The 21,386-nt window shown below is 31.4% G+C and overlaps 1 pseudogene; it reads left to right on the plus strand.

The window, feature by feature from the left end:
- The first annotated feature begins 1,045 nt into the window (after positions 1 to 1,045).
- Positions 1,046 to 3,250, plus strand: LOC140870501 (inorganic pyrophosphatase TTM1-like; annotated as a pseudogene).
- Positions 3,251 to 21,386: the final 18,136 nt, after the last annotated feature.

Below are 21,386 nucleotides of genomic sequence, written 5' to 3' on the forward strand. Positions count from 1 at the left end.
GTAGATTATGTAGGAATAATTCTTTTATTGATATTCCAACCTCTTTATATAGATTCAGTACAACCTATAACTAAGGAAAAAACGTACAACCTATAACTAAGGAAAAAACGGGTTAGTCTATGCTACACCGGGAGTGTTTTTCCCCCTATTTCAATATCATTAGATCACGTGGAACCCATATATTTTTATGGAAATTGACATATGTTTTGATGATCCAATTGTTGATATTTGACCACATCATGGACAGAGAAGTACTCCAGATATAGCATAGAATAATTCGGAAAAAACATAAATAAGAAAAAAAAAATATATACAACTATACAATATTCTATAATTACAAAATATACAATCAAATAAATGTCCTAAAGATTTAGAACGTGATTTCCTTGACTTTGAACGTGATTCTCAACAACTTGTACTAAAAATCACCCTGTATTAAACAGTTCATGCTCATAACACCTTTTTCCTTTCTTGTTGAACCCCGCTTTTCCAATCGTCAGAGTATCAGCACAGGTGATTAGTGTACTATATCGTAAATCAGATATATCTGTTTCTCTCCTATGTTTTTCGGGTTGATTCTTTCTCTTTTGTAAATGGGACACTGATTTTGATCTCTTATTTGCGGATATGCTGCATTTGTTTGGTTTGTTTTGGTACCTAGATCCGAAAATGTATCAAGAAATTTTTTTCTGCTTCAAATGGCAACTTTTCTTATTTTTGTTTGGAATTGATTTTCTGGTCATTTGTTAATCTGGGTATGAGTTTTATTTCGTTTAGCGCATTCTTGTAATTTTTGGGCATTGTTGTAATGTTGACCATCTTTCGATTCTCAGTGCAACACTAATGTCATTTTATTTATTATAATGTGGACGAAATGTCAATAATATTGCGAAAGATATGCTCTTGATGCTCAATTTGTTTCATTTATTTTGGTGGATTGATTTATGAATTATCGAAATTGTTAGCCTGTCAGTTGCTTTTTTGAGTTTGCCAGTGTATGGTTATGTGCGATGGTATGAAACTTATAAGGGATGACACTGGTTAGATGAACTCTGCTTCTGACACTCAGGATTTAGGCTCTATGTCATGGTATATTCTGCTGCACCAAAAATCGGTTTTTTATGAAAAAAAAAATCAAGTTTGAAGAGCTTTAGTTTGGGCAGAAACTGCGTTGCTCGCCGTACCCGTAGGTCCATCTCTGTTCTACTGAGCTAACATAGCATAAGGTAGCTGCTATTGCATGGTGTGAATGCTACTGTAGCTTCTTCTATTCTATGATTCCCTAAATTATCTCCTTTCATTTTACTTTGCATTTGGGTTTTTTCTTTGTAAATTGCCAATTTATGCAAGTGACTACTTCCCCTGATGGAGTCTTTCTTAGCCTTGAAATTTTTTTTTTATGTGAAATAAGCTTATACCCGCCTGGTTTTTTGGGTTGAATATATCATTCTTTATATTGATGAAAAGGCTCGATATTTATTTTGTGGTGATTTTACATCTCTGCTTTATCTTTCACTTGTAATGTGATGAATCAGTGTTTTTTCCTAAGTTCTAAAATGCATGACCGTGTTTACTATGTAACTTCATAAAGTTTTCATTTGGTTGGATTTCTTATACTCTTTCAATTTCAGAACAGTCTAGTACAATATCAACAGCCTTGCCCAATATACTTCTAATGCTGAATCAACTCAGCGTAGACCTGGTCTCTTAAATAATCAATTTAGATTGGTCAAAAGGAAGGACTTAGATCGCTATTAGATTTCTCCAATTCCTGATGATTTGTCATTTGAGAAGGGGCTTTTCGTAGCCATCGGGCATGCCAGTTGTTGGCACAGAAGAATGATGGGCTTGTATTAATACACTTAGCTGGTCCCTCTGGTGCTGGGAAGACCATATTTACGGAGAAGATAGTTAATTTTATGCCAAGCATTGCTGTTATTCCATTGGACAACTACAACGATGCAAGTAGAATTATCGATGGAAACTTTGATGGTAAAATATACCACTGTTATTTATATTCTTCAAAGACTTTTCACTGGATCACTGACTATTTGCAGGCTGAGATTCTTGTCGTAAGCTGATATCTTGTGATAGCAACTTCTTTTTTATGAAAATGAGATTCCAGTGATGCTTTTCCTTTGATTTTTTTTTTTTTTTGCTTCTTTTTCAACTGAACATTTGAGACATCTTTGGCGCTTAATAATTGGAGCTTACTTTACTAATTTACGCTTCATGCTTTTGGACAAGCTTCATATCTTCACATCTTGTATAGTGTCTATAAGATTTTGATATTATGTCACAGACTCACGATTGACCGACTGTGAGACTTTGCTGAAGAACCTTCACGATTTGAAGGCAGGGAAGCAGGCTGAAGTCCCAATATATGATTATGGAAGGCATCAATACTTTAAGTGAAAATTTGGGTCGTCCGCTGGATCTTCAGATATCTGTCACAGGTGGTGTCAATTTGATGTCGTAAAACAGGTTATACGAGACATACAACGTGCTGGGCAGGAACCGGAAGAAATAATTCACCAAATATCTGAAACCGTGTATATTCCTTGTATCTAATTTAAATAAAGTATGAAATACCTCGTACCGCTTCCACAAGTTTTCATCCACACTTCTCCTGGCAGGTATATCCTGTGTATAAGGCATTTATTGAGAACCCGAACTCCGCACAGCTCATATAAAATCACCAACAAATTTATCCCACTTGCTGTATTTCAGAGCCCTACCTGTATATTGAAGGTAAATTTCAATAAATTAATTTCACCTAAATCTATTTTACCTACCGGTTGATGTTTCAGTCATGAAGATTCTACTGTGATAGCTTGTACAAACTATTGATATAATTTTGTTGAATGAATGTTTTTCAGTCCCTGAAGAATTTGTCTCCGGAACAAATTAAGTCTGCCATGTCTGAAGAGCATTCAGAAAGTACAGAACAGACAGTATGATATTTATCTTCGGCTGCCTGGTGAAGATCAAGAGACTTGCCAATCTTACCCGAGGATGCGTAATAAAGATGGAACATACAATCTTATGACTGAGGTCTGCTCTTTTTATTCAATATAATGACGTATCTGGAGACTTGAGTGTCTATCTATTCTTTCTCTAGCTGCTTATATGAACCAAGGGTGCTGTTATCTAATCGTAACCTCATACAACTAACATGGGATAAACTCATGAGCCTGCCTGAGTTACTATATTTAATTTATCTTTTTTTTTTTAAATAAAAAATTTTCCTTCGAACATGCTAAAGTCTGATATTAATTACCTTCCCTGTCATCGTCGAAGTATATAGCTGACACTTGGAAAAGGTATTTAACTTCATTGTCTTCCCGTGTGAAGTTCTTTTGGTGGTTACATTAGTTACCAAGATTTTGGTCGGACTTATGTGGCAGCTATCGAACATAACACGTGTACAACGTCAAGTCATGCATCAGCTAGACAATCTTAGCAATACCTTGTACGAGAAAATGTGAGCTCCACAAGATCACATCGCGTACAAGACACGGTTGAAGTGAACTCCGGATATTGAACCCAGCAAGATCTCCATTGTCTTAGCATCGTTGGTAAACAATCTAATTTTACATACGAAGAGAAATGCTATATATGTATAATTATAATAACATACTTCAATTCTTCCATAGACCATGCCCAAACAAACCGAAACCTGACCCAACCTAAATTATTTGGTTCCTGTTCGATATATACAAATTAATTTATTTTATTCATTAAAATAAGTTCCTTTTTGATTATATGCATTATACACGAGTCTTATTCAGCAACAACACAATATATCCTTTACCCATATATATAATTAAGTTTCTCTTTATCATATGGGCCGAGGAGGAATGCTTTGCCCCTTTCTGAAAAACTGGCTAACTAGATTTTATTCTATGAAACTTTTTTATTATTTCCCAAAATCTTATAAAAAACTTCCAGTTAGGTAGATTCGACTTTTGCTGCTTCTGATTATATTTCAGTCTTGTATGTTTGCGTATATTAGTTAATTTGAGAATGCCATTTTGTCTGCAACTGGAACTGATCGATAGGAAGCTAAGAATCTATTCACAACGTTCATGCCACTACCATGTGGTGATTTGTTAATCTGGGTACAAGTTTTATTTCGTTTAGTGCATTCTTGTAATTTTTGCGCATTGTTGTAATGTTGATCATCGTTCGATTCTCTGTGCGATACGAATTCATTTTATTTATTATAATTTGAATGAATTGTCACTAATATTGCGAAATATATGCTCTTGATGCTCAATTTGTTTCATTTATTTTGGTGGATTGATTTATGAGTTATCGAAATTGTAAGTCTGTTAGTTGCTTTTTGGCGTTGGCCAGTGTATGGTTTTGTGCGATGGTATGAAACTTATAAGGGGATGACAGTGGTTAGATGAACTCTGGTTCTGACATTCACGATTTAGGCACTGTTTCTTGGTATATTCGGCAACACCAAGACTCAGTTTTTTATGAAAAAATATCAAGTTGAAGAGCTTTAGTTTGGGCAGAAACTGCGTTGCTCGCCGTACCCGTAGGTCCATCTCTGTTCTACAGAGATTACGTAGCATAAGGTAGCTGATATTGCATGAAGTGAATTCTACTGTAGCTTCTTTTATTCTTTGATTCCCTAAATTATCTGCTTTCATTTGGTTTGCATTTGGGTTTTTTCTTTGTAAAGTGCTCATATACTCAAGTGACTACTTCCCCAGATGGAGTCTAGCTTAGCCTTATAAAAGTTTTATGTGAATAAGCTTATGGCCGCTGATTTTTTGGGATGAATATATCATTCTTTATATTTATGAATAGCTTTGATGTTTATTTTCTGGTGATTTTACTTATCTGCTTTATCTTTCACTTGTAATGTGATGAATTTGTGTTTTTTCCTGAAGTTCTAAAATGCATGATAGTGCCTAGTACAATATCAATGGCCCCTGGTATGTACTTCTGATGCTGAATCAACTCGGTGTAGGCGTGGTCTCATAAAAGATCAAGTTAGATTGGTCAAATGGAAGGACTTAGATTGCTATGAGACTGCTCCATTTCCTGATAGCGCGTCATTTGAGAAGGGGTTTTTTGTAGTCTGAAAAAGATGCTTACTTTTACTTCACTAATTTATTCTTCATGCTTTTGGACAATTCTTATACCTTCACATCTTGGATAGTATTTATAAGATTTTGATATTATGTCACAGAGCCACACCCACGATTGACTATGAACTTTGCTGAATAACCTTCACGAGTTGAAGGAAGAGAAGCAGGCTGAAGTCCCGATATGTGATTTCAAATCCAGTTCACGCACAGGATACAGGTTTGTATCTTACTCAGCACTCACTCAGTTTTGACTCATTAATGCCCTTGCAGTTCTTTGTCAAAGGCTACTTAGGTTAATATGTGAGCAGTATTATTTCTTGATACAGAGTCGTCGTCGTCTTGTTTTCTTTTCTTTTATTTTTGGGGGTGGTGGTGTTGAAATTTCCTCCTTTTCTTCTCAGGTTTATTTTAGGAATTTAAGTTTCAGGGGTATTTAACCTGACACATCTTAATATTCAAGTTAATAAAGTTGGTCTAGTCTGTTCATGCATATCAATTATTTCAATATATGAAACTTCAAAGAAAGTGCAAACAATCGGGTAAAAAAAAAATGTATACTCAAAGATTTTACACTAGCCCCGTCATCCAAAGTGTCATACTAGAACTGAATATGAAACTTCAAGGCTATTTTCTGAGTTTCGTACTAGGGCTGATGCTGCATTGTCATAGCCACAATTTCAGACAATTCATCTTGTTGAAAGGCGTTTTTTTATCATGAAGTTTTCTGAACCATTCTAGTTTCTCTCGCAGTACAAATACACATTCTTCATTGGTATCCTTCATATCTTGATATGGAGGTTTCCAAATTATGGTTCTTGAAATAATTTCGAGTCTGGCCTTGGATGACGAGTGCCCCTCGATCTGTCGAGTCGAATGTCAGGGAAACGTTTCAGTAGGTCTATTATGTATTTGAGACTCATCCAAGAATCCGTCATTGGTCGGTTTCTTCCCCAAATGCCCGTTTCCAGATCGACGTCATCTTCGACATTGCACCTGTCTGTTTCAAGAAAAATCAGCCCATTTTAGTCTCCTCTCCAGCGGACTAAATGATTGGCCTTATCGATCAGTGCCCTCGGAGTGAATGTTATTTTGATAGACTCCATGCGTTGAAATTTTGCCAGAAATTTGATGAGGTTCTTGGTCATTCAGGTACTACTTCACAAGATACGACTATTTGGTAGAGAACTTTAACCGAGATGCAACTATTCTGAACCACCATTGATTCCAATTCGTGTGAAGCAGAGTAGAACTGATAGAGCATTTCAACATCCTCCAATTTGTTAAAGATTACTGCTAATTATTTCTGAGTATCCCAGATTCTCTGCTAGCAGTAATCTTTTAACAAATTAGAGGATGTTGGGACCCTCTATCAGTTCTACTCTACTTCACACGAATTGGAATTAATTGTGGTTCAGAATAGTTGCATCTCGGTTAAAGTGCCCTACCAGATGGTCTTATCTTGTGAAGTCGTACCTGAATGACCAAGGAACCTCATTAAATTTTTGGCAAAATTTCAACGCTTGAAGTCTATCAAAATAACATTCACTCCGGCTGCACTGATCGATAAGGCCAATCATTTGGCCCGCTGGAGAGGAGAAGAAAATGGGCTGATTGAAAGGTGCAATGTCGAAGATGGTGTCGATCTGGAAACAGGCATTTGTGGAAGAAACCGACCAATGACGGATTCTTGGATGAGGCTCAAATATATAGCAGACCTACTGAAACGTTTCCCTAACATAAAGAAAATATCAACATTTGACCCGACAAATCGAGGGGTACTCGTCATCCAAGGCCAGATTCGAAATGACTTCAAGAACCATAATTCAGCGCCGTCTGGAAACCTCCATATCAAGATATGGAGGATACCAATATTAAAGCTTCCCCTCTCTGGAACTACCATGAAGAATTTGTACTGCGAATGGTTCAGAAGACTCCATGATAAAAAACGCAAAGATGAATTGTCTAAAATTGTGGCTATGACAATGCAGCACCAGCCCTGGTACGAAACTCAGAAAAGTACCCTTGAAGTTTCAGTATTTTGTTTGAAGTGTTGCCCTGCCCATAAACCAACTTCTTTTATTTGATTGGTGTCATTCGATTCAACTTTTGTTTCTTCTGATATTTCAGTCTTGTATGATTGAGTGTATTAATTAATTTGAGAATGCCTTTTTTTTTTTGCAACTGGAACTAAACGATAGGAATCTAAGAAACTATTCACAAAGTTAATGTCACGACCATCTACACACTTTTGTATGCATACTAGTAAAATGAACGTGCTCCGCACGTAAGATCGCTTATTTTATAACCAATTACTTATATGATTGATTTAAAAATGATACTAATATTGAAATATATAGTGACATGTATTATATATATATATTGTAAAACATGTTACGTATTTTCAATATTCATTTACTTCACTGTCTAATAAAAAAAAAACTATTGACTCTAGTCTATATATAATTTAGGAACATGAATATATCATAAGCCAAAAAATCAGATACTATAGTAAAATATTTAACATCTTGTGTACAAAATGATATATAGATGAAAATATAAAGAGGTAAAAAAAGATACTCTAAAACATTGACTTAATATATGATTACAAACAATGTTCTTCTACAAGAACTTTTGATGAAAAAGTAATGACATTATATGAAATATCACTAAACTCACTATTATTATTGTTGTTGTTCTTGTATGTAAAACAAATAAAAGATTTTCATGATAAGGTTATAAATTTAAAAAAAAAATACTAAATCTATTAAATTTTATTATAATTATTTATTATTTTAGTCTTTTATTCCGATTTTTTAAATTTTGTGTGGTCTCCTATTAGATTTATTCGTAAGATGGGTCGATCTGATCCTTATCTAGATTGAAAAAAAATATTTTGGCATAAAAAGTCATATTTGTTATGAGTTAGATCGATCAAGAGATCAGTCTCACCATACTAACTCGTGATATAGTTTATATTAGATATAATATAGAATTAAAATAACTTTAAATTTAATCATATTTATAATAGAAATAAACTAAGTAACAATCAAATCATCTATTTAGTTTATTTGTTTGAGATGTATTGTTTTTCTAATAGTAGCTAAATATCTTATATGTTTGGAACTTAAGTTTCTTTCTATAAATGTATATTACATTTTAAACTTTACTTTTTAATAATTATCTTCGAACTATTTATATTGATGAATTTAAATTTCTACATTTATTTTTATTGTATAACCATTTATTTTCAATATTTTTGGAACTTAATGACATGATAATTTACGTCACTACAAATTTTCTATTTTAATAGTAATTGATTTCAATACAATACATTAATTATTATGTCATTACATTCAAATATATCGATCAATTTCTTATTCTCATATCACTTGCATATAGTATATATGGATATATTACGAGGAAATGTAAAAAAAAATATTTATTTACTCGACGTAAAAAAATTCAAATGGTAGAAAATAAAACTATTCATTATTATTAAATAATACTTAGTAAAAAAATTGAGTAAATTTTGCTTATTTACCAAATAATACTTTGATATATGTAAATTATTGAAATAAATCTTGAATTTTTTAATTTTTGTCTATTTACTTAAATTTTTTGAATTTTTTTTAAATACTATATAATTTTTACTATAATTATTTATTTATTTTGCAATATTTTTTATTAATATATTATTTGAAACAAATCTTGAATTTTTTTAACTTTTTTCTATTTAATTTTAAATATTTTATGAGAATTTGTCAAAATACTATATAATTTTTACCATAAGTATTTATTTATTTTGTAAGACATTTTAATATAAGTTGTCAATTATAATAATCTATTTCTTGATCGAATATTATTACAAAATTTTATGTTGAAATAATAAAAATACATGGATGAAATTTTAAAAAAAATCATATAATAACATATGAAATTCATGTATAACAAATTTTGTGACAATTTGATACAATCAATAGTAGGAAGAGAGTAAAATAGGAGTTATAGAATTAAATATATATACTCAATTTAAATGAAAGTTATATGTGAGAGATTAATCATTACACCTAATTGTTTTGTGTATTTTTCCATTTTTGTCTTTTTTTTTATTTGTAATTTTTATTTATATAACTCTAATTATTATTTCATTTATACAGAACAAAAGGGTAAACAAATATATAGACAATGAAAAAATTTACTCCTACATTCATACATTTATAGTAGATAGATAGATAGATAGATAGATAGATAGATAGATAGATAGATAGAAATAGATAATTTTTCGGTACAATAATTTATTCCTTGATCGAATATTATTACAAAATTTTATGTTGGAATATTGAAAATAATGGATGAAATGAAAAAAAAAAACATATAATAACATATGAAATTTATTTATAACAATTTTTATGATAACTTGACACAATTAATAGTAGAAAGAGAGTAAAGTGGAAGTTATAGAATTAAATAGACTTCATTTAAATAAAGGTTATATGTGAGAAATTATTACACCTAATTGTTTTGTGTATTTTTCCATCTTTGTCCCTTTCTTTTTTGTCATTTTACTTGTATAACACTCATTATTATCTAATTTATATAGAACAAAATGGTAAACATGTATATAGACAATGAAAAAACTTTACTCCTACATCCGTACTTTTATAGTAAAATAAATTTTTTGAAAATACTATATAATTTTTACTATAATCATTTATTTATTTTGCAAGACTTTTTATTAATATACTATTTGAAACAAATTTGGATTTTTGAATTTATATTTATTTAAAATATTTTATCAGAATTTGTCAATATAATTTTTACCATAAATATTTATTTATTTTGCAAGACTTTTTAATATAATTTTTCAGTTACAATAATCTATTCATTAATCGAATATTATTGATTTTATATTAGAATATTGAAAATGCATGGATGAAATGAAAAAAAAATCATATAATAACATATGAAATTTATGTATAACAAATTTTGTGATAATTTGACACAATTAATAGTAGAAAGAGAATAACGTGAAAATTATAGGCTAATAAACAAATTTAAAATGTAAAAAAAAAATAAAAGAAAATAGGCTATTGAAAAAATTAATTAAAAAAACTCTTAATTAATCTCATTTTAAATTTAAATAAAAATAATTTATGATGCATTTGAATGTAATGACATAATAATTAATGTATTGCATTGAAATTAGCTACTATTAAAATTATGTAAAGTTATTTAAATTTAAAAATAAATTATAGTTTTAAAATGGAAAAAAAAATTGTAGAGACGTAAATTGGCATGACATTAAGTGCCGAAAATATTGAAATAAATTGGTATATAATAAAAATCAATGTAAAACATTAAATTTAGCAGTATAAATAATACGAAGATAATTATTGAAAAATAAAGCTTAAAACTTAATTAAATAGATTATTTGATTATTATTTATTTTATTCCTATTATAATATGAGTAAATTTAAAATTGTTTTAATTTTATATTATATCTAATAGAAAAACTATTTGTTAAAATATTTCCTCATTTTTTTTTTGTTTACATGTATTTTGTTAAAATTACAACATTTATTATAAAAATTAAATTTGATATGATTTTGAAGGTTTTTAATGCAAATAAATAGAGTGATCAATTAATATATCAACATATTAAATATTATTTAAGTACTATAACGCTCTAAGTAATTTTTATAGAAACAAAAAAGTGATAATATATAATAAGTTTAAAATCACAGTACTTTAAGTTACTATTATATATAATTTTTTTTCTTTCTTTATGAAAGTTTATTTTAATTGTTATATTTATATGTTAAATTAATCATATAAGGTACCGCTTGGTAGCTATGATGAGATGAATAATGCATAGATAAGTAATATAATATAATAAAAAATAAATAAATAATGATAGTGAATATAATATTTGATTTGATTGATGGATTATAATTTATTGATTTGATTGATAAAATTTTATATTAAAAATAACAAATTACCATTTTACCCTTTTAACAATAAAAAAATAGGAATAATATTATTTATAAGGGGTAATATAGTAATTTAAATTAAATGATTTGATTGATGTAAGATAAATAATTGATGATTTGATTGATGTAAGATAAATAATTGATGATTTGATTGATGTAAAATAAATAATTAATAGATGGATAAATAATATGATGAGAAGAACGTGAGATTGAATAAGATAAGTTATACACATATTAATAATATTGGCTACCAAACGAAGCCTAAGTACTTTAACACCCCAAGTAATTCTTATAGAAGACAATAAAATGATAATATATAATAAATTTAAAATCATAGTACTTTAAGTTATTATTATAAATTTTTATTTATTTTACGAAAGTTTATTTTAATTGTTATATTTCTATGTTAATTAAGTGTTTTTTTAATTAATTTGTTCATTAGCATATTTTCTTTTAATTTTTTCACATTTTAAATTTGTTTATTAGCCTATAACTTTCACTTTACTCATTATTATCTAATTTATATAGAACAAAAGGGTAAACAAGTATATAGACAATGAAAAAACTTTACTCATACATTCATACTTTTATAGTAAAAATAATTTTTTTGAAAATACTATATAGTTTTACTATAATCATTTATTTATTTTGCAAGACTTTTTATTAATATACTATTTGAAACAAATTTGGATTTTTGAATTTTTTTCTATTTATTTAAAATATTTTATCAGAATTTGTCAAAATGCTATATAATTTTTACCATAAATATTTATTTATTTTTCAAGACTTTTTAATATAATTTTTCGGTTACAATAAGAGTGAATTGTCCTAAAATCCATAATACCCTTCCTAACTTTATTATAACTCCCTAGGCAAAAGATTTTTTACTATAACTCCCTAGGACCACCAAACTTGAATATTTTAATATTTAATTCTTGTGCTAGATTTATGTTAATATATGCTTGAAATCTATAGGTTCTATGCTTAACTTGTAAAGGTTTTATGCTTGAATCTTGAGATTTTGTGCTCATTTTCAGTATAAAGAATTATGCGAAAAAATGGTATCAAAGCCTTAGGTTGATTATTCAGACATAATATTATTCGTTAATTCATGTTTTTCTTTGTTGAGGAGAAGATTTTACAAAAAGATGACTTCAAACGAAGGTTTGAATCAAGAGGATTTTATTCATACGAAATACTATAAACAAGTTAATCTATTCACAATAGATTACTTACAACAGGTTGCGACTAATGCTCTCAAATTTGAAGAGATAAAGAAAAATGATTTCTAACTCTAAATTTTTAGAGATTACCCCAGATTCCTCTAAACTCTCCGGAGATCTTAGAGAAATTCAAAAGAAGGTACAATATTACAGCAATCAGTTGTATGAAATACCTCGGCAAATTGAAGAAATCCTTAAGAAACAAGAAGAAATTATTGGAACTCTAAAGGATCTTCAAAATAAAATCCTAAACCTAGAACATACTTCTGGTTCTAGAAAAGGAAATACAGGAGGAAGGTTACCACTCTCGTTTGGTACCGAACCTTTGTTACATCAGAAAGGTAAAACCAAAATGGTTCAAAAACCTTTAACTAATGATAAAATGTTGATTAATCTTATAAAAGCAGTATCAGAGAAAAACACTATCTGATGACTATTTTAGAAAGATTAAATCTCGAAGATCTACAAGATCTTGCGGATTCTTTTGCGAATCTCAAAGTTGTAGATCTAAAAATGAATTTTCCTGAGGGTGAACAACCCATGGGAAATCCCCCAAGATATGTGGTAAAAACAGAAGAACCACATAGTGAGTTCCATGTGGGAGAAAATTCACATCTAGCAGGAACCAGATCAAGAAGGAGTAAAATACCACTACATCAAACTCCTTATGGAAAAACTGTTTTATACCCGATACATCCTTATGGGGTTATGTTAAACCTTGATGTTTTGGACTTCAAAAACAGAGAAGATTTTATAGATGATTGGACGTCAGCTATGAGAATTGCAGCAGGGACATTAGATCTCAATAAACAAGGATTCATTAAACTTTTAGAAATGAGTCTAATGGGGTCTGTCAAGATCTCATGGGAGATGACTATGCCAGATACGAAGGAATCAATCTTAGCAGGAGAATCCCTCAGCGAGATTGGAGAAAGAATGGTCATCCTATTTAAAACACAATTCATAGGGGTAGACTATTTTAATAATCAAGATACATAGAAAAAGAAAAGATATACTCAAGTTCTGTATAGCCTCGAGTTACATGATATTTGTTTAGTTGATGAATACATTATGTTATTCACTAAATACAGATGGAATTCGGGAGTCGAGGAAAATATAGCTATTCAGCTATTTTTCCTCGCAAAAATGCCAAGTCCCTGGAGAGAAATGCTGATTAAAGAATATGTTCCAGGTAATCTTGATACATTGGCAAGACGCACGTTCTTTTTGAAAGGAAAATTGGTAGAATGGTGCCATATGGCAGCATTACAAAAGAACTACAAGAAAATAAGGGGTATAGATAAGCGTACACCTTTGTATTGTAGAGAAAATGATCTTCCAACGATCATTGGAAACAGAACACAGGGATTTAAAAGGAAGAAATTCAGAAATAATCCCTATAATAAAAGAATGAAGAGTTCTTGGAAACCAAGTACATTTTGGTCCAAACAAAAAGCCAGATCCTATATATGAGGTAGAAGAAGTGGACCTACAAGAACGTCCCCAGCAACAGGCTCATCACAAAGCAGGGGAAGAACACCATCAAGAAGAACTTTCAGAAGAACTCATACAAGAGCAAGTGAAAGTTTCAAGGATTGCAACTGCTGGACATGTGGAGCAAAAGGACATATATCTACAAATTGTCCAGAAAACGAGAAAAAAGGAGTCAAACTCTTTGAAGCAACACCAGATATGGATGATGCGGTTTTCTTTCAAGATCTAGTCCAAGTATATCAATTTGAGGATATCCCCTCAGATGAAAGCATATACGAAGAAGAGATATTATTTAGTCAAGAAGTTTCTGTGGATGAAAGCATATACGAAGAAGAGATATTATTTAGTCAAGAGGTGTTTGGCTGTGTTCTTTAGTCAAACCACGATATCTCATAATATGGTTCAAAGGATTATGAGAAAAAATCCAACACTACAGAAGTACCAAGGATTTTCGGCAGGACAAGTTGAAAGAGTTTTAGAAAACCTAGGGCTAAGACAAAGAAGACATAATTTGATTTATAAGGTATCCAGAAGGGAAATGGCGATTTCTATGGAATTAACCAGTAATCAAATTGAGATACAGTTGATTCCCTTTGAAAAATTCGAGAGGAATTACAGAAATTAAAAGTAGAAGTAGCAAAGACAATGTCTTGGATTCATATTGGAGCAATCCAGATTATGATCAAAGCTACTTTTAAAGAAGGAATAGATTCACCCATAGATATCGTAGTATGCGATAAAAGAATTGGGAATATATAAGATGCGGTTCTATGAACTATCTCAGGAAATTTGTGCGCAGGAAAAATTGTGGGAGTTATTTATCCAAGAATAGCCTACAATTTAGCTGATAGAGATTTTAGTCGAGCCTTGACGTTGCATCAAAACTTCAAGGAAAAAAGACTAATGAAGGAAGGTAATATGCCATATTCTATTACATATCAAATTTCATATGCTCTTTCTAATACTCACCATTCTGAATTATTTATTAGAAATGAGTTCATTGGAATTCCAAAGATATTTGGGAAAGTTGCTCACGCAATATACCCGGAAAGAATCGAGTTTTCTTTAATTGAGGAAACAGACATTCAAATTCAAGACAAACATGTTCTATACAGAGGCCTTAAAATAGAACCCCGAAGATTATCTTTCCAAGGAGACCGAATGACAAGTAGGAGATGAGACAAATCTCCTATTCAAGAAATTCCACCAGAAGAAAAGGAGTTTTCTATAATAGGAAAACTTAGATCTCCAGAAGGATGAAAAGAAGTGAAAATAGTATTCGAAATTACAAGTCATCGGAATCAGTTCTCTTGTAACTCGATTTACTATTTGGAAAAACAAGAAAAAGAAACTTACCAAGGAGTGATAAATATTGGAGAATTGGAAGTTCAAATCTGTGGAATTCCAGGAAAAGAAATGGATCAGGTGATTCTTGGCCTAGAATTTCTGGAGGACCATAAACCATGAAAACGCCTTGAAAAAGGAATAGAGTTTATGGCAAAAGAGAAGACTTGGAGGATTCAATAAAAATTCTACGAGATGGAAAACCAAGAGAATTGGATAAGAGACAATCCCTTAAACAGATTCGAAAACTCTGTTTACAAACAGAGGAAGAAGCAACTATTGAAATTAATAAGTCATGAACATGATTTACTAGGACGCATTGAAGAAGTAGAAAGAAGTAACCATACTCTACCTTCTGAAGCCTTAGGAAAACTAAAGGTGAAAAGTCTTAATCGGATTACTGAATTGCAAGACAGTCTGTTAAAAATGGCAGGGCCATTTAGTAATCCCTTTAAAAAATGACAACAAGTCCTTTTTCCATATACATTCCAATAGGAATGTTGTATGAACAATATAAGGCTGAATACTTTGCAGCTTATATTGACTCGGAAGCAGAAATTTGTACAGCAAAAAGAGGAGTCTTTCCTGAAGAATATGAAGAAGAATTGCCAAAAATTGTTGGACGGGATTTCTCTAGAAGAATTTTAATTCTTTGCAAAGGAATAAAACAAGCAGAAATCCTCATGGGAGGAGCAGGTCAAACACCTTGGTACAAGGTAAAGACACCACCAATCTATTTTCATGATATAGGAGCTGATATCCTGTTAGGAAATAACTTCTTACAAATGTTTAAGAAGTACACACAAGACAATAAGTCAAAAAGACTTATGTTCACTACAATTTGTGATCATAAAATTATCGTTCAAAGACTCAAAGTTGTTTTTTATTGACAATTGCCGATAATATTTCGCAGCCAGCGTGGTGATAAATGACAACTTTTTCACCCAAAGATGAAAGATCCAAGAAGGTTTGGAGAAACCATGTTGAAAATAACAACAGAACAAGAACTCCAAACAGAGGATATGGAGCTTCTCAATGTGACTCTAAATCACAGAGATATAGAGTTAGAAAATAAGGTATCCCTTGAAGATGCCAAAAAGAGGCTCAAAGAAAGTTACAACGAGCATCCTTTGGCATGGTGGGATAAAAATCAACTCAAAGCTAGTCTTACTCTAAAGGAAGGCAAAGAGTATGAATTCGTCAGATATAAGCCTATCCCGATGAACATAACAGATCAAAGGGATATGAGAATAATTATCAAGGAACATTTGGACCTTGGCCTAATCAAAGAAGGAGTTTCACCATATAGCATCCCAGGATTTCTGGTCAGAAATCATGGCGAAATAAAAAGAGGGAAACCCAGGTTAGTTATTAACTACCAAGGTATTAATAAAATCCTGGAGTTTGATGGATACTTCATACCAAGTAGAGAATACTTAATTAGTTGTGTACGAAATGCTAGAGTGTTCTCAAAATTTGATTGTAAGTCTGGATTTTACCAGATTTGAATGGAAGAAGGCAGTAAGAAATTTACATCCTTCTCTACTCCACAAGAACACTATATTTGGGAAGTAATGCCTATGAGATTGGCTAATGCACCCCAGATATTTCAAAGAAAGATGGATAACATTTTTAAAGATTATTTCAACTTTATGTTTGTTTATATTGATGATATTCTTATAGTATCAAAAAATATAGACGAACACGTTAAACACTTAGAGATTTTCTCTAAAATTTGTAAACAAGAAGGACTGGTCTTATCTGAAAAGAAAGCAGTCATAGCAACAAGGAAAATTAAATTCCTTGGTATTGAGATTGATGAAACTGGAATAATTCTACAACCCCATATCGTGGAAAAGGTAAAGAATTTTTCAGATAAACTCAAAGACATAAAACAACTCTAGAGTTTTCTTGGAGTAGTTAATTTCGCAGGGATGTTCATTAACAACCTAGCAATGTACAGAAAGGTGTTCAGTCCTTTGTTAAAAAAGGATGCTAGGTTTATATGGACCGAAGACCATACTCAAGGGGTAAACCAATTAAAGGAGATATGTAAGAATCTCCCAAAAGTGGCTATACCCGAAGATGAAGATGATCTGATTTTATTTACGGATGCTAGTGACGATTGGTGGGCAGCAGTCCTTACCAAGATCACTCCGGATGGAGAAATACCATGCAGATACTGTAGCGGTCTTTTTTCAGAATCAGAGGCCATCAGATGGCATATCAACGAAAAGGAATTTTATGCAGTTAAAAGGGCTTTTGAAAAATGGCCATTATTTTTACTTGCTAAAAAATTCACGCTAAAGGTTGATAACACCCAGGTAAAAGCTTTCTTAAAAAATAAGATTGAATCTAAACCTGAGAAAGCTAGGTTATTAAGATGGCAAGCATTATGTCAAAATTATATTTTTGATATTGTTATTATTAAATCTCATGAAAATATTCTTGCAGATTTCTTAACAAGAGATGGAAGGCAGTGACGTGGATTCCATCATGAAAATGCAGAGGCATCTCAGGGAACACCTTGAGTTGCTTCAAACCGAGTTCAACCAGTTAGCCATTAATGCTGAAATGGCCGGCAGGTTACAACAAGCTGATCGGATAAAAGTATCTAATCGAATTACAGGATGTATGCAAGCTCAAATACAACTATGAGCTGCTATTCAAGGGCCAATTGTGAAGGTCATAGAGAAACCATTGGTTTCTCATAAACAAGATATGCTAAAACCATTGGTTTTACAAAAACAAGAAATACAACCATCGGTTGGAAAACAAGATGTTGAGGAAGCTAAAACTCAAGAAACAAGTGCTAATCTATCATCAGCTTTTGATGATCTAGATGAAGCAACAATTGATGAGGATTCCTCATCAAGTCAACCCTCCGCCTCTAGGGTAAAAGAGGAATAGATCAATCTTAGGCCCAACACTGACAAGGGCAAATCTAAGATCGATACTAATTCAGCTATTATTTCTCCATTTCAGGTTTATCAACAGAGGTGGGAGAAATTAAGTACAAGAAGTGAAATTAACCCTAACACTTGCAGGGTTGATGTTGCAGGGATATATCCAAGGGTATGGCTAGAAAACAATGTCAATCCTAAGGATGTAAAGCTTTGGTATGAATTTGGAGCCTTGGCCTCAGTTTATACAATGTCACCAAGCTTCCCGGAGATATCACAGTTACCCAAATGGATTCAGGAAGCAGTCCAAGAAACATGGGCAAATAACGACCATTTGTCCAGAGGAGATGTGCTTGAATTATATTTCTTTAGTGCAGCTCCAGAACCAACAGGGAAAGGATCACACGAACCCTTTCATTTCATCAAGCTAAGGAGACCTGACATGAATAATCAAAGATTCATTAAGGACCCTATTCCTGAGGAAATACCATTAGTGTCCACTTTTGGAGAAAATGAAATCTCAACCAGAAGGGCATGGGGTATTTGGGTTTGTCTCACCGAGATGGACAAGGTCAAGTTTTCGTTCAAATTTTATCAGAATTCTGTGAACGGATCATTCCTGTTAAACACAATGATAGGAAAAACTATGGCTTTTGCGGAAGAACTCTTCGAAAAGAAGAGAAACTTTTTATGGAACAACAAGCTGCCGGGGAGTAAAGAGACTCGCCGAAAATTTTGTAGCATGGCTCATATCGGAAGATGGTCAGAGAACATCTGCCCAGAGTGTCCCAACCAGAAGGAGCCAGAATTCGGAAAAAACTTCAGACCCCGAACGGATCGAAAAGATTTTTCTAAGATAAGCAAAGGTGGACAAGGACCACCAAAGATGCGTTTTCACAGGGGCCTACTTCAAAAGCAAAAGATGCCCCGACAACAATAAAGCCGGCATGTGAGGAGAATAAAGCCAAAAAAAAGTGGCAGGCATGTGATTCATCCACTAGAAAAGATGCCATCAATAATGACATAAAAAATACAAGACAGCTGCCTCCTCCACTAGTAAAAGATATCATCAATAATGACATAAAGAAATAGAAGATAGTTGTAAGATTCCCTGAAGTTTCTCGGTGAAACGAGTGGAACCTCAGCTATAAATACAAGCGTTCAAGGAAGCTGAAGATATCGATCATTCCCTTCAGTTTTCTTACAAATAAATTATTGTAATATTTCTCTCTCTATTGTATTAAGTTTTCTTTATGTATTACAAAAACAAGGCTACTATGAGTAGCTAAACAAGTTGTCTTCTCCTCTTCAAAGGAGTTGATTTATGTAATAATATCATGTCTGAATAATTTTTTTAAAGCCTCTTGTTTTTTCATGCTCATATTTTATAATTAAATTTATATACCATACGCCTTAAGGTAGAAAACGAATTAAGGCTGTGTTGGGTGTCGTTGAAGGAGCTTGTGCAGAAACCATCTGTTGCGACTACGTGGTTGGAGTGTGAGGAGCACTTCGTAAAACTCGGCAGGTATGACCCGACGACATTGTGGTCAAAGAGGTATTTAAATTTATTTCATCTCACGGAAGCATGTTGGACCCTAATTCGAAGTATATCGGCTGGAAACCTTGCGTAACTGATAGTCTTGCATGACCGGGACTGGTTCGATAGGTTAACAATGTCACGTACAAAGGATTAGTTGCTAAATAATATTTAATTCAAAAATGGGGACCACTAGGAAGTTGAAATAAAATAAATTGTGGTTAGGGAGTTAAGATAAAGTTTGAAGGGTTGATAGGGATTTTTAAATCATTTACCCTTACAATAATATATTCCTTGATCGAATATTATTACAAAATTTTATATTGAAATATTGAAAATACATGGATGAAATGAAAAAAAATCAAATAATAAATATGAAATTTAAGTATAACAAATTTTGTAACAATTTTACACAATTAATAGTAGAAAGGGAGTAAAGTAGAAGTTATAGACTAATGAACAAATTTAAAATGTGAAAAAAAAAATTAAAAGAAAATAGGCTAATGAACAAATTAATTAAAAAAGAACTCTTAATTATTCTCATTATTAATTTAAATAAAAATAATTTATATTTTATTTTTAACAATATTGCTGCTCAATTTTTTTATGGTGTGTAACAGTTAGACATCTAGTTTGTGTCATTTAGTAGTCAATAAATATTTGGATTTTTTTTCAAATATTTTACATTATAAAAATATTAGCCAAATATTGTGTGTGAAATTTCATATTATATAGTATACATAGTTTATCAATAATTAATTTTGAGGTAATAATTGGATATAAATGAAAAGTTAAAATTCATATTTATTACTATGCAATAAATCACCTTCTTAGGTTTGACTAAATTTTTAATTCTTTTTTGCCCTTGTTTTGATTCCTACACAATTTGATAGGGGTGGCAAAAATTCCCGAAATCCCGACCCTTCCCGAATCCCATTCCCGTTCCGAAAAAATCCCAACCCGAAATTTTTCCGACCCAAACTTTCGGGATTTTTCCCATCCCGATTAATATCGGAAGCGGGAGCGGGAATAAAACCTTATCCCGACGGGATTCCCGACCCGTCTCGAAATAATATAACAATATATTTTATTAATATTATTAATATAATAAGCTAAATATTATTAGGTTTCAACTAATATAACACTTAATTGTGAACTTAATTCACATAATTTTTATTGTTTGGACCATCAAATTGTAAAACCACGAAATGCCATTTTATTTTTGTGTAAGTTTTTAAAAAATTAAATTAATAATTTAATTAATTCATATTTATAATTATCTAATTAGAACAAAGATGTAGAACAAGACTCAAAAGATTAATTTGACAATATATTTACCAAAATTTATTTAGTAATTGTATCCGAATATTTTATTAATAATTATTCGATACATTTTTTCTCTTAATAAAATTTTGAAACATTATCCAAAATATTTTAATAGTATATTTTTTAAGTTGAATATTTATTTTTATTTATAAATATAAGTTTCTAAATAGTATATTTAATGAAATTATCACAATTTTTTTTATTTTTTGAACTAAATCTTGAATATGACCGAACATTCGGGATTCCGAATAGTCGGGTCCCGAAATGTTTCGGGTACGGGATCGGGAGAAAAAAAAATTTTCCGATTCTTTTTGGGACGGGAGTTGGGTAGGGGGTTTACGGGATGGGTCCCGACCCTATTCCACCCCTACAATTTGAGGGCAAAGTTATAAATTCACGATGAAAAACTTTGTACACTATTTATACTTTTAAAGTAGAAATAGATTGGAAGGAAATAA

This window comes from Henckelia pumila, chromosome 1 (genome assembly GCF_033568475.1).
Source record: "Henckelia pumila isolate YLH828 chromosome 1, ASM3356847v2, whole genome shotgun sequence".
In the NCBI taxonomy this organism is placed as follows: domain Eukaryota; kingdom Viridiplantae; phylum Streptophyta; class Magnoliopsida; order Lamiales; family Gesneriaceae; genus Henckelia; species Henckelia pumila.